General features: G+C 47.4%; 1 long non-coding RNA gene across 2 annotated transcripts; it reads right to left on the reverse strand.

Annotated features, from left to right (window-relative positions):
* Positions 1–1,789: 1,789 nt before the first annotated feature.
* LOC124665208 lies at positions 1,790–6,102 on the reverse strand. 2 transcript variants are annotated; one of them, XR_006990506.1, is made up of 7 exons: positions 5,337–6,102; positions 5,094–5,183; positions 4,141–4,949; positions 3,687–4,052; positions 3,391–3,564; positions 2,728–2,838; positions 1,790–2,137 (listed from the first exon to the last, which is right to left on the reverse strand). It is a non-coding gene; the product is annotated as an uncharacterized LOC124665208 (long non-coding RNA). The 2 variants fall into 2 exon arrangements; XR_006990505.1 differs by having other exon boundaries at positions 2,728–2,842; positions 5,337–6,099.
* Positions 6,103–14,366: the final 8,264 nt, after the last annotated feature.

Below are 14,366 nucleotides of genomic sequence, written 5' to 3' on the forward strand. Positions count from 1 at the left end.
ACCCTAGATTTCCTTGGTCAAGATTCTTGTTGAGAGTTCATCTAGAGGCTAGATTTGGTTTGTAATAGCTCTTGAAGCCTCCAAGTTGTATGTGGAGTCTTGCCCCAACCTCGTGTGAAGGTTAGCCGCCTCAACCGTCCTTGCTTAGTGGAGAAGTGGGTATGCCTTTGTGGTGTCCTCAACGAAGAATAAGGTGATGCTTTGTGGCGGTTCACAACCTTCGTGGTGCCACACCTCTTCAACATAGACGTACTTCCCTTGGGAAGGAACTACGAGAAACATCTCACGCGTCTCGTCTCCACCCACTCCCCGGTTGTCTTGCTTATTTTTACCTCGCTCTTTTTTACTTTATGTTTCCTTATCTTGTTCGCATCACATCATATAGGTTCACATCTACTTTCAAGTTTCCACCTTTACTTCTTGCACCGCCATAAAGTTGAAAAGGATAAAAATTGTGTAGTGCCTATTCACCCCCTCTAGTTGCTCACTTTCCCTTTCATTGGCCATGGGCAAGGGATGGCCATGGCAATAGGCAAAGCATGACCCCGAGGCCGAGTCGCCGACGGTGAAGAAGAACAAGAAGCCACGCATCTGCGTCTCCATCACGATCGACGTGGCCCGCGCCCTATGCTGCAAGCGTAAGCCATGCGCCCCTGGGTGGACCAACGTCCACCTTCCCGGTGGCTGGCGCCTTAGCCACCAGAGGGTTCCCATGCCGCCGGTGCCACGATAGGGACGGGAGCGACGACAGGAAATTGCCCTGCGCATGGGCCTTCTGTAGCCAAACCTCCTCGCGGACCCGGCATACGACGTTGACTCCCCGATGTGGGACTTGTTCGGCCACCTCGAATGGGATCCGAGGCGCCGGGAGGGGTTCCCCGGCGACGACCTGTACAACTACACCGCTCCGCTCGAGCCGGTGAAGGAGGAGAAGGAGGGGGAGAGGTGGAGGGTTCCCATGCTGCTCGAGCTGGTGAAGGATGACACCGAGGACTACCTCGGCTACTTGGTGTACCTCGCGGAGAAGGCCAAGGGGGAAGAAAAGGTGGACGAGCCCCCCCTCATGCCGTAAGACATGGATGAGGAGGAGACGATGAGGCTGGCCATGAAGGCCTCGTAGGAGCAGCCTCCACCGTCACCGCCACACGCGCCACCGCGGTGTGCCTCGGTGGCATGAGCTTGGCCATGCATGCCTCGAACGTGATACCGCCAACTGGTCACCGTGGCCCGTCCCGCGTCCTTCCTACCGCGTACCGCCACCAACGACATATCCACTTCCTTCCTAGGCGCCCAACGAGCAGCGGTCGCCTCCTCCAGCACCAACACTGTCGTCGACTCCTCAACAGCTTTAGCACCTGTCGTGGCCTTGGGCGCCTCGGGTCTTTATCGACCTCATCGACAACGAAGATGACAAGTAGGCAGCAATGAGAGTTAGCTAGGGTTATTTTCTAATCTTTTTAATTTATTTCGGCTTTATGTAAATTGGTTATACTACTTATTTTCGGCACTATCTAAATCATCTTTGCACACGGGCCCGGCCTATCACAAGGCAAATAAATCATCAAGGTCCAAACTAACTCGGGGCAAATCGTTAAACTACTAGGGCCTGTTTGGTTGCAAACAAAGATTTCTCCGTTTCTTCCCCTCTCGTGCAAGTTGGCACAATAACTACTGTATGAGTGGAAACAAGACTTGACCAACTTTATCACTACTAGTGGTTGGGGCGCCCCATGGGGCGCCTCCTAGCTGGTCTTCTGCACCCAAATAACACCTCCAAATACCAACCTGATTGTCTCTTATGGTAGAAAGATTCTTTTGAATTCAGTAAATTATAGTTCATTATTTACAAAAGCTGACACCTATAAAGCACAACCACATCTAAAGATATATAACAGGACAAAAAATATGAAATAGCAACATGTCGTGGTCGTCAACATCCTAGTCGACCATCCTACTGAAACAGATAATCGACCATCTTCGCAGTAGGTTCGAGCATGTACATGAATGTCTAATAGGACTAACAACATGTAGAGCAACATATATAGAGGCTGGGGCGCCTCCTCACCGGCCAAGTGCACTTCAAGCCTGACAGCGTCACCAGGCCGAGAACGCCAGTGTTCCACGTCACCAACCATATCTGCATTTACAGGAGATATCCATAAGCAAGATATCCATAAGCAGACTAATCAATATAATAGTAGCATCAGAAGAACATGATGCTACAATTTAGTGGACATTGAAAACAGATAAAAGACCGTATAGCTCCAAATATAGGTAAGAATGATGGTTGGCATTTGGATGGCACTATACTCAGCGATTCATATAAGAAAACTGAAACAAAATATGGACAATCATTTGCCAGATAATTATGACATCCATGGAAAGGAATTATCAATTATAAGAAACCACTTTCGCAAAACCAAAGTTTAAATCAGTGAATTAACATTGTTTGCAACTTCAGTGTATCCTAAAATAAAAATGAACTGTTGGACTGCAACATGTGAAACTAATCATGTATTTCACTTTCTTGTGCATAATTGGTCATAATCAACTTGAACATAACATATAATGCTGAACATGAGTGATCATTGGTTGGTTAAGAAATTTAGGAAAATCTTTGGGTACTATGGTGAATTCAGTACTCATGGCGTCTACCCTATATCGATTGCATGAAATCTGTGCAAGTATATATTCTTGCATATATGGATTAACAGACCACTAACTCACCAAAATTTGCAATAGAAAGTGGACACCCTGGTGAGATAACAAGTACTTGTGAAAAGAACACTGCTGGTCTTGGCTTTCAAGCAAAAGTGTGGAACTACAAGGACTTGATACCTAGCTGCACAATATGAGTTGTCAACTATTTAATAAGCCATGCGCCTTAATAAGAGCATCAAGAAAATATTAACCATGAAATTTCAAGTTTTCTATTTTATAAATGAACATAGCATAAAAAACAATAAAATCTCACCCTGTACGGAGTAGGTCATACAGCAATACAAATGACAAAAATATAGCTTTTCATACAACAACTTACCCACATTAAGCACCACAATAGTCAATCCCAGGTATAGCTACTGTGGCGTACCTAAATTTCTATTATGTTTCCCTCCTCTACAGATTTCATTAGGCTGATTCAATTATCTATATACAAGAGACATTCAGAAATGCACATGGAGTGCTTAATTATGAAACTGGGCGGGCAGGCATCAGAGGGAAAAGTGAAAAAATATAAACAGAATAGAACCACATATATAGCAAGATACATAGGAAGGCTGAACTAAGGAATGATCACTACACAATAAAACATTTACACAAAATCGAAATGCAGAGCATATAACAGGAATGTAGGATGATTAATTTGCAACACACGAAGGAGTATACTACCTCTTTCCCCAATGTAGCTGCTCATAGACGAGCAGCCGCTCCTGCTGCTTCAAGCAGACACAAGAAGCTTGATGACGTTCTTGTACTTAAGCTTGGCAACCAAGGCTCAGTCTACAGCTCCTCCACTCATTGTGTTGAGCTCATCGACAATCTCTTCACTGTTAGTTTCTTACCCTGTGCAAAATGGAGCCAATATTAAGCCGAGCTGTTTGAATTCCCATTCTTTTTGAGACAGAGGTATCTTGAATTCTGAATGTTGAATATTAAAAGTGCTCTCATATTATAGGTGTTCATACCATATTTGGGTGGTTGGCAACGAAGCCATACTTGATGGCATCCTTCCAGTGCAACTGAACCTCGTCGCCGAGGTCGCTTTGGCTTCTTTTTAAGGCATTCGTCACCCAGTTATGGTTCGCAAGGCAGCCTTATGTATTTGGTGTGGTTAGCAACGAAGCCATACTTGAGAGCATCCTTCCGGCGCAACCACACCTCGTCACAGAGGTCACTCAGCTTCTTTTTTAGGCTTGCGTCACCTAGTTGTGATTCGCAAGGCAGCCTTATGTGTGCAGCTCACCCTCCTCACACATCACCAACACTCACAGGCAGCCAAGGGCACCTATGACGTGTATCTAGAACTTCCTTGCACCGTTGTCGTAATGAATCTGAAACAAAATCTTATGTCGTTGTAAGTACTTGCTTGTCACTGCTTGAGAAATGAACATCAGATGGTTCATTGCACCCTTCATTTACCTGAATTTCATCGTCGATCTCGCCGAAAAACTGTCTGGTCTTGTCCCACTGATTGAGAGGGAAAGTTCATCACACATGCAAATATGCAATGCCATGTGGTTAATGTCCATCATGTTTAATGTAACTTTCATCAACATAACGACAAACCTTCTGTCATTCAACCATCACAAAAATAAACAAATATAGGTGATAATAATTCAATCAAATACACGAAAAGGCTAGACAGAAAGTATAGAGGACAACATTTAAAAGAGTATGTTTCTATATAGATGAAATGAAAATATTCATATATAGCATCTAAAATAAATAACTATAACTCTATATCTACACTGTTTGGAACAAAAGTGTACAGAAAAGATCCATTTTCCAATACCCATGTTAATTTTCCAAATTCTAGCATTCAGGTTGCAAACAGAAAATACATGAACAAATTTAGCGAAGCATGCCTGAGAAGAATAAAGAGGTTATAAATTTCTCATGTCTCATTACTCAGCCTTTCTCAAGGTTGTAGAAGGACCAGAGATCACCATCACATAACATTGCAACAATGTCTACTTTTTAAATGCCTCAGCTCAAAGGGATTTCATACTGAAAAAACAAGCCTGTTAAAAAAAAGTGGGAAAAAGTGCATCCATCCTCGATGCAAGTAAATATGGTTTGAATAGAAGATAATTAACCTATGCTGCACCAGCTATGCCCAATATCGTGCCAGCAATTTAGCCTACATATCTTCTCCATTGTAAGGTCTGCTTTACTTAGAGCTCTCAGTTTGATCAACTACGCTCAAAACGCATAGCGAATCAGGCAACCTGGAAAATTAGGAAGGGAACCAAAAGTTCAGTAATAAATTAAGCTAGACCAAAATAAACTTGGGCGCAACAAAAATAACACTAAACTTCCATGACTGGCACCTAGAAAATTGAATATAGAGAACTTGGTGAAACTGAGCTCACCTAGGAGACACACAACCTCAAGTACTTGCCGCTAGGTGTTCCTCTAGCTATACCTTCTGCAAGATAAGGTTGTCAGACCAATTAAGCATCCTGCAAAGCCAATCAATAATTCAATATTTGTTAGAATAACTAACAACTCAATAAACCTGGATGCAATTTTAGCAAGAATTGAGGGAATTAAAGGAGGAAGAGAGTAGTGTATGGATCTGATTTGGCAATCACATCCACGGATTGTGGGCTCACCTCACAAAGCATTTGCCTAGGCAAGGAGTAGAGCCGTAGGACATCAAATGCGAAACAAGGGAATAAGATTAGGGATCACATCGTTTTCTCCCACACGTATGTAACATCAGATTCATCGTGTCACTTATCTCTGCGCCACTCCGCGGTCTTGATTGTCCATGGCGAGCCTTCGTACTCAGGCTTGAAGACGAGCAAGAAGGAAGGAGAGGGGGATGGTGGTGGGGCAGTGTGAAAGAGAAAAGGAGGAGCTGATGACCTGCGGCGGCCAGCATCGTCGACCTCAATCCTCACAGCCACCTACCGAGCTAGGGTTTTCCCCTCCGCGACAGTGTTCTCCTCCAGCTCGGACGGAGGCCTCTGGCCCGACAGTGATGCCGCCAGGAGGTCCAGCGCCGATGGCCTCGACTCCTCCTCTCCATCTTTCCTGGTTAAAACAACCTAGTTGGATGGGGGCGGACAAGATCCCGTGAGGCCTGGATAGATTTTGCAGGACTGCTGGGGTGGGAATCTGTGGAGAAGTGGGAGGAGGAAGGAAGAGGAGGCACCAATGATGGGGTGATCAGTTAACGATTAGTACTAATTTCCAATTTGTAAACAACCTATGTTTGTAACCAATGGTTTGAATCCCCCATCCTATTTACGGTTCTTACTTATCCAAATTTCTAGGCAATCTAGTGTTTTCACCATCCCTAGCTCCGGGTGACAGTCAAATATCCACACCGCAAAATCATTTCGATCAGTGCAGTGTTTACAGTGGCAACCTAATCAGAGAGGGAGGGAGGGAGCAGTTGGTAAGCGGCAAGCAGGGGGAAATGCGCGTCCCTAATCACCTGCCAGAGCGTGCAGCCGGCGTCGCGGAGCCAGGAGAGGAAGGCGAGCGCCTGGTCGCCGATGCCGTGCGGGCCGCGAAGCGAGGTCAGGTGCAGCAGCACCCCCGCGTGGTGCCGCTCGGACTCCTCCACGATGGGCTTCATCCGCTCGTACCCCTCGGGCAGCTCCTTCCCGACGCCGACCGCCGCCACCGCCGCCGGAGGCGGCGGCGCGGCAGGCGGCCCCTCGCGCCTGCGCTTGCGCCATTGTGGGGAGGAGGCGGCGTCGGTGGAAGGGCGAGGCCGAGGCCAGCTGCGGGAGCGGCAGGGTCCGCGCGAGAGCCATGCGGCAGGGGGGTGGGGGTGGCGGAGCGGAGAGGGGAGGGCGGCCGCTGCGCTAGGAATGCGATGGAGCGGCGGCAGAATGCATCGGGAAAGGGGAGAAGATGTGGCGTGGGGATGAAGGAGAGGCCGCGTGAGAAATGCATTATGCGGGGGCGGTGTTAACTGACCACCGCTCAATCGCTGCCAGCAAGGTGTCTATCGTAGAGCGCTCTCGCATACGGCAAGCACATAAGCACTTGCTTATTCTCAATGTTTGGATGCTAACAATTTTGTTTGGACTCGAGTAGAGAAATGAGAGGCGGTTCGATTGGTAGTCTGCATGTAGAGGAGGGATGTAGTTACTAAACTAGTTCATCGATTTGAGATAAGGTCTACATTGAAATGGAAAAGATTCGCCTCGATCTTGTAATTTCATTCTCATCATTGGTTCGTCGTTTCGTCGAGTGTTTCAAACTCGGTTTTCTGTTCCTTTTTGAGCTATTTGTGGTCGAGTTTTATCAAATTTTCGCACACGGTCGACCATTTCAAAATCTCTTCAGGGAGTAGCTTCACCTCACCTTTTCGCACTACTTTCCTGTTTAAAATTTTTGGTTTCGAGATTCGTAAATAAGTAGACAACTACATACAATATACTAGGAAGACGTGGATGGACACCAATGTCAAAATGGAAAACTATAAACATAAAAGGCGTGCGCGACAGTGAGATGAAGCTCCTTGTCGAAAGAATTTTGAAACGCGTGAACAGTTGCGATAAATTTAACTAAATTCAGCCAAGAAAATCTTCAAATAGAACACGAATTTGCCATTCAAATACTCCACGAAACTAAAAATCATTCGTGGGAATTGATTCCGTGCATCCTTTTCGTATTCAGCATATTTTAAACCGACTCATCGTTTTTGTATATTTAAAATGACCCACTTTTGCCCACGCCAGCTTTTTAGCCCAGTAAATAGGAGAAAATGGATTGTTGGCAACAAATCAGTTCCTAGTTTGGCAAAGATCAATATTCCCCAATCTTTCCGGCCTCGTCGTCGTACCCTCCGCCGCCATGTGGAGAGGCGGCGCCACGGCCACCTCCGCCGCGAGGGCTCTCCGCTCGCGCCTGCGCTTGCGCCATTGCGGGGAGGAGGCGGCGTCGGTGGAAGGGCGAGGCCGAGGCCAGCTGCGGGAGCGGCAGGGTCCGCGCGAGAGCCATGCGGCAGGGGGGTGGGGGTGGTGGCGGAGCAGAGAGGGAAGGGCGGCCGCTGCGCTAGGGATGCGATGGAGCGGCGGCAGAATGCATCGGGAAAGGGGAGAAGGGATGAAGGAGAGGTCGCGTGAGAAATGCGTTATCCGGGGGCGGTATTAACTGACCACCGCTCAATCGTTGCCAGCAAGGTGTCTATCGTACACCGCTCTCGAATAGGGCAAGCACATAAGCACTTGCTTATTCTCAATGTTTGGATGCTAACAATTTTACTTGGACTCGAGTAGAGAAATGAGAGGTGGTTCGATTGGTAGTCTGCATGTAGAGGAGGGATGTAGTTAACTAAACTAGTTCATCGATTTGAGATAAGGTCTACATTGAAATGGAAAAGATTCGCCTTGATGTTGTAATTTCATTTCCATCATTGGTTCGTCGTTTCGTCGAGTGTTTCAAACTCGGTTCTGTGTTCCTTTTTGAGCCATTTGTGGTCGAGTTTTATCAAATTTTCGCACACGGTCGACCATTTCAAAATTTCTTCAGGGAGTAGCTTCACCTCACCTTTTCGCACTACTTTCCTGTTCAAAATTTTCGGTTTCGACATTCGTAAATAAGTAGACAACTACATACAATATACTAGGAAGACGTAGATGTACACGAATGTCAAAATGGAGAACTATGAACATAAAAGTCGTGCGCGATAGTGAGATGAAGCTCCTCGTCAAAAGAATTTTGAAACGCGTGAATGGTTGCGACAAATTTGACTAAATTCAGCCAAGAAAATCTTCAAATAGAACACGAATTTGCCATTCAAATACTCCACGAAACTAAAAGTGGGTCATTCGTGGGAATTGATTTCATGCATCCTTTTCGTATTCAGCATATTTTAAACCGACTCATCGTTTTTATATATTTAAAATGACCCACTTTTGCCCACGCCAGCTTTTTAGCCAAGTAAATAGGAGAAAATGGATTGTTGGCACAAAATCAGTGGGGAAATTTATTATTTGCCCCTATTTACTTTGCAACTCTACCTTTTGCCCTCCTTTACTTGGCGCTTTATTTTTTGTCCTCCTTTACATTGCAACTCTATGATTTGCCCTTTCTAGCCTATTTTCTCTGGTTCTGAGGATAAGACCAAAAGTGAGGGCAAAAATACCCCAAGACTGCTCTTCCACCGCCACCGCGAGCTCCCCCATCTGCGCCGCCGGCCTGCTTTCCTCCATCGAGCCCGCCCTCTAGCCCTCCGGCAGCTCTTTCCCCTAACGTCTTTTGTCGCGGGTCGGCCGCCGCTGTTGTCCATGTCCCTTGCGAGGAGAGGAGAGCAGGAGAGTGTTACACCCCGCCCCCTTGCCGGTATGATTGCCGGCGTGAGGCACGATCGATTGCCTGAATACAGGAACAGAGGGAACACCAGAGAGGAAGAGGAGCGAGCAGAGTTTGGTTTCTGTTCCAATATCCAGATTTCTTCGATGTCTTCCCGTGGTTGCTTCTTCTTCTATTTGTAGATATTATCTTGGGCCATCGATCCATGTCCAGTTAGGCCCAGGTCCATCCGGCGAATAAGCATACATGTACAGGTATGACATTACCGCCCCCAAGAAACATTGCTTGTCCCCCAGCAATGGCTTGATCAGGTTGCAACACTTGGTAGCTCCCACCTCGGCACTGAGATCATCTGGCACAGTGGGCTTATGGATCACGATAATGCCAGGATCCCACGGCCTCTCCAAACAAAGACATACTATGCACTGAGTTAATCTTGCACTGATGGTGTTATTATGGACATCACCTGGATCCCACGGCATTTGTACATGCTTGCTCCGCCACATGAGAAAGTCATATTTTGCGGTATGCATCCTGGACTGAGAGGCGTGAGGTAATGTAACAACAAACAAAGTTTCCAAGAGCTCCTCCATTTCAAATGCATGTCCAACTTTGAGTGTTGCATTCAGTAGGTGACACAGGACAAGGGACAAGTTGTTAGCAGCAGTGAAATCCATGTCCATCTGCATTTCAGTTGGCCACAAGCTAGTACAGATCAGTAAAACATCACTGTTTCTAATCAGCCCAAATATTGCATACCCAACGTTCCTTTTCTCATTCCTTTCATGCTTGCTGTCATGCCAACACCACAACTCATAGAAGCCCAACAGATACTGAAGCCCCTGATCAAAAAATTGCAGTGAACACCAATCACCGGGATTCCATTGCGTCTGCATTAGGACATTGGCGTAAAGCACATGCAGATCAGCTGATTTCTGAGCCAATTGAATAAACATTGCAGCCATAAGCACATCCTCTATAATCCCTGGGTCTCGCTGAACATAGAGCTCTATTGCAATAGCAGTTGACTTGCCATTCTCCCAAACATGTAGATGAATCAGCAGGTTCAGCAAAGAAACAATGATGTTTGCATCAATTTTTTGTTATGCAGCACCCCACAGTGAAACCTCAAACCTACAGAACACAAGTCAAGCTCCAAGAAAAGGGACACGCCGCCCACATGAGTGAGCACCTCGTCAGTCCTGACTGTAATACCCCAGGTCAACTGCTTGATTGGGCTAATGACTCCTATCAAGTGCATCTTCCTGTCTTCGGTCAGGCTCAAGTTCTGACCAAGCAGCTCCTAGATAGAACCATTTTGTCCTCCAATTGGAGAGCAATCAGACAACATTTTTTGCCTAGGAGAAAATCTGAACCGGCAAATATCAGTAAGGAACTGCATGTTATGGGCAACATTAATGTCTCCATCAACGACAATCAGCAGAAAGATATTATAATCCACACCATGGTTGGCAGGAAGAAACTCAGGTGGACGCCATCCATAGCCCTCTTTCCAACAAGAGCCAGCAAATGGCCTAGAAGTGGGGACTTTCTCAATGGCCATCAGCTCCGTATCTTCAGAATAAATAATGATGTCTTCACGCATTTGCTGCTCCAAAGTGAGAAGTGCCGGATGTGCAATAGGACACTCAAACACCATATGTGCAGAAGCAAACTCAACACTTGGAGGTTGAACTGGATGATCATGCAGAGAAAATGTCCGAGGGGGTGACCATCGGTCCAAGTGACAGACCAACTGATCAGGCGGGCGTGGCTGTACTGGAAGTGGTGATGGCATGGTCACAGAACTGCGGAACTTACTCATCCAGGCTATGCGCACAGGGCATCGCACAATGTGCACTCGAGGTACCCACTTGACGAAGCGGTGTAGCTTCACCCCACTAATCCTCTCAGGCATTCCATCACATATCCCTAATGCATTAGGAAGCTCATCTTTTACTTGCACTTGCTCCTTGTCATCTAACGCAACCAACATTCTATCAAGCACCTGATTAGCACCAAGGTGCTCAGACATGATTGTACACTTCTGAGAGGTAACTGCTGCTACATGTACCATGGAGTGGTGCACGAAAATGGCATCCACAGTAACCAATACTGCGTCACCATGCTCGTTGGGGTCGCTCACCTGGCTGACAACAACTGCAGTGCTTATCTTCATAGGAATTTCCACAAACACCTTGCCTGCACCAGTTTCCAGTGTCAACACTGGATCCGCAGTGGCCACTATTCTGTCTGTGAGGAGCAAAGGTGCAGTGAGCGTAGATGCAGCCATTGTAGAGCTCTCCACCTTGGGGATGATCTGCGGGGGCTCCGCCATGCGGCCGACAACCGAATAGGGCACCAGCTCCCCAGGGAATGTCAGCGGGAGCCGATGTATGGGGGGTGCCACTTTCAGTTGACCCATGGTATGAGTCCGCGGCCTCGTGTCATTGTGGGCATCTGTGCTCAAAGTCGGTGTGGACGCCATCACACTGGAAATACGAGCCAGCTCTTGCTTCACTGCCTCCATATTCTGCGCGATGGAATCCCGACGGCGCTCCATGCCGTCATGTACGACCTGCTCCGCGGGCACCCAGGAAGCCTGCATGCGAGCGATACGAGCCACAGTCGCATCAGTGGACTTGGAGCACGCGGTAATCTCCTTCATCCGCTCGAGTGATTGTTTGAGGCTCGCCGTGGTTGATGCTATTCTCGCCTCCAACGATTGCTTCTGAAAGAACATCTCTCACAATATGTTTTGTGTGTTTGATGTCAATATATGTGATACACTAATGTTTGATGAAGTGGTGCAGGAATTATATAGATACATGTATATGAGTGACTTGTGTGGAAAAACGAGTCAAAAGAAAGCTGAAAAAGATTCACCAGGCCGGATATTTGCAAAATATCCGGCCCCCAATTTTTGGCTAAGGACTCGAGGCGTTCTGGCTCAGTACTTCCCTGGACAAGGGCCGGATTATTGGCCGGACATTTGGCCGGAATTTCCCCAAGGCCGGATAATCCGGGCCGGGTATTTTTGAAATATCCGCCCCCCCAAAAAATGGCTAAGGACCAGAGGCGACGCGGCTCAGTAAGGCCCTGGACATGGGCCGGACTTTTGGCCGGACATTTGGCCGGATTTTTCCCAGGGCCGGATTTTTGGTGGGGGGCGGATTATCCGGCCCCAACTTAGGCCGTATTATCCGGCCCTCGAAGTCTCCAACGGCTGGACTTTTTTTGGGGGGGGGGGTATTTATACCCCCCTTCTTCTACCTTCCTCCTTGCTCAATAATTGACCAAAATTCTGCCAAGCCTCACCACCATTAGAGCCACCTCAAGAACACATGATTTGCAAGATCTCCTCCCTCACCCAACCAAAGCTCTTGATCTTTGGAGATTCGAAGGAGAAGACACCGATCTACATCCTCACCGAAGCGATTTACATTTCCCCCTCATATGCTTGAGGGCCCCTTTGCTAGTGTTCCTCTTTGGATCCCTAGTTGTTTGTTATTGATGTATTGTTGTTGATTGTTGTGTTGTTACAGATTTGGGAGCCTCCAATTTGGTTGTGGATGTATGCCCCAAGAACCTTGTAAAGGCCCGATTTCCGCCTCGAGGAAATCCCTTAGTGGAAGTGGGCTAGGACTTCGTGGCGTTGCTCACAGGAGACCTGAGTGAAGTCTTCGTGACTGTTGGTCTGGCTTTCGTAGCGACCACACTCCTCCAAACGTAGACGTACCTTCTTGCAAAGGAAGGGAACTACGAGAATCAACTCCGTGTCTCCGTGTGCTCCACTCTCGGTTACCTCTATCCTTTATCTCCTCTATATTGCGTAGCCTTATCTTGCTTAGTCCTTGACCATGTCATATAGGTAAATTCACATAGTTGCATATCTAGAGAATTTACCTTTGTGTCAAGCCTAAATTGAAAAAGAACTAAAAATTGGTTAGCACCTATTCACCCCCCCTCTAGGTGCGGCATACGATCCTTTCAATTGGTATCAGAGCCTCGGCTCTTATTTCGGGCTTAACCGCCTAAGAGTATGCCGAATGACGAGGGCGCGGAAGGGGCCGCAAAGATGGTCACCATGGATGAATTCAAGGAAATGGAAACATCCTTGAGGTCCGCCATGGATGCTCAAATGGAAAGCATGAGAAAAATGATTCCCGAGCTTTTGACTCCGGTTCCCCCCGTATCTCCCGTCATGGAGGAAAGGGACAAGGGTGCGATAGAAGGGGGAGATGCTTCGACATCACCCCTCTCTACCAAGCCCTCGAATGGTGATAACTTAAACACTATTATACCCCCCCGGTACTTCTCCCACGGGAACTAGTGGAGGTGTGAGCTACAATCAAGTGGCTCCGCCTTTCCTATCTCCCGATATCCCGGTTCGCCATCCTCATATAAACATTAGGGGCGACCCACCTAAGTTTAATGTTAAAGATTTCGATACATGGCAATTTGAGTTTCGTTCTCATGTTCGCAGTGCCTCCAATGAACTTTGGAGAATCATCGTGGATGGCTTCCAGCCCTACAACCCCGACAAGTTGACTAGAAGAGAATCGGTTGATAGTCAACTCAATGACACTGCCTTGCACATGATTCAAACTAGTGTGGGGACAAAGGAATTGTCTCGTGTTCGGAATTTCACCACCGCCAAGGAAGCTTGGGATGGTTTGGCCGCTAGTTGCATTGGAAGTGATAGCATGAGAAGGAACAAGTACAATTCTCTTCGGAACCAAGCCGAAGGTTTCATGAGGCTACCGGATGAAGATCATGAAATCATGTATGGAAGACTTATCACCGTTGCCGATGCTTTCCGGAATGTGGGTGCCACTCACATCAATGACTCTTGGATCAAGGATAAGTACATCGATTGCATGATGTCGTTTGAACCCATTGATGTCAAGACTCTTGTTGGGAGAGCATGCTATTCCTCTCTCACTTCTCAACAAGCCGTGCACGAGATGCAAGCCCTCAACACTACAAGAAAAGTTGCCATGGCCGACGAAGTTGAAGTCGCGCCGTGGTTGCTGGTGTACCATGGCCGACGATTTTGGGTCCCTCCGTGGTGCATGTCAAAACTTTTTTTTCTCGTTTTTGAGGCCACCTAGCCCGACGAAAGCGGCCAAAACGTCGCGTATGGTGGCCCGGGACGTGGTGCATCTCGAAATCTCGGGTTCGCCGGCCGAGTCAACGCAAATCCGCACCGCCGAGGGATGTAGGGCCCAGATGGCAGCCTCTCTGCCATTGTTTTTTTTCTCGATCGCGCCATCTCGTTCAACGTTCTCCGATCGAGCCGTTTACGATGCAGGATCATGGGTCCCGCATGTCATCCTCTATGAACCAAAATTCTTTCTATTCTT

Source organism: Lolium rigidum, chromosome 6 (genome assembly GCF_022539505.1).
Source record: "Lolium rigidum isolate FL_2022 chromosome 6, APGP_CSIRO_Lrig_0.1, whole genome shotgun sequence".
NCBI classification, from domain to species: domain Eukaryota; kingdom Viridiplantae; phylum Streptophyta; class Magnoliopsida; order Poales; family Poaceae; genus Lolium; species Lolium rigidum.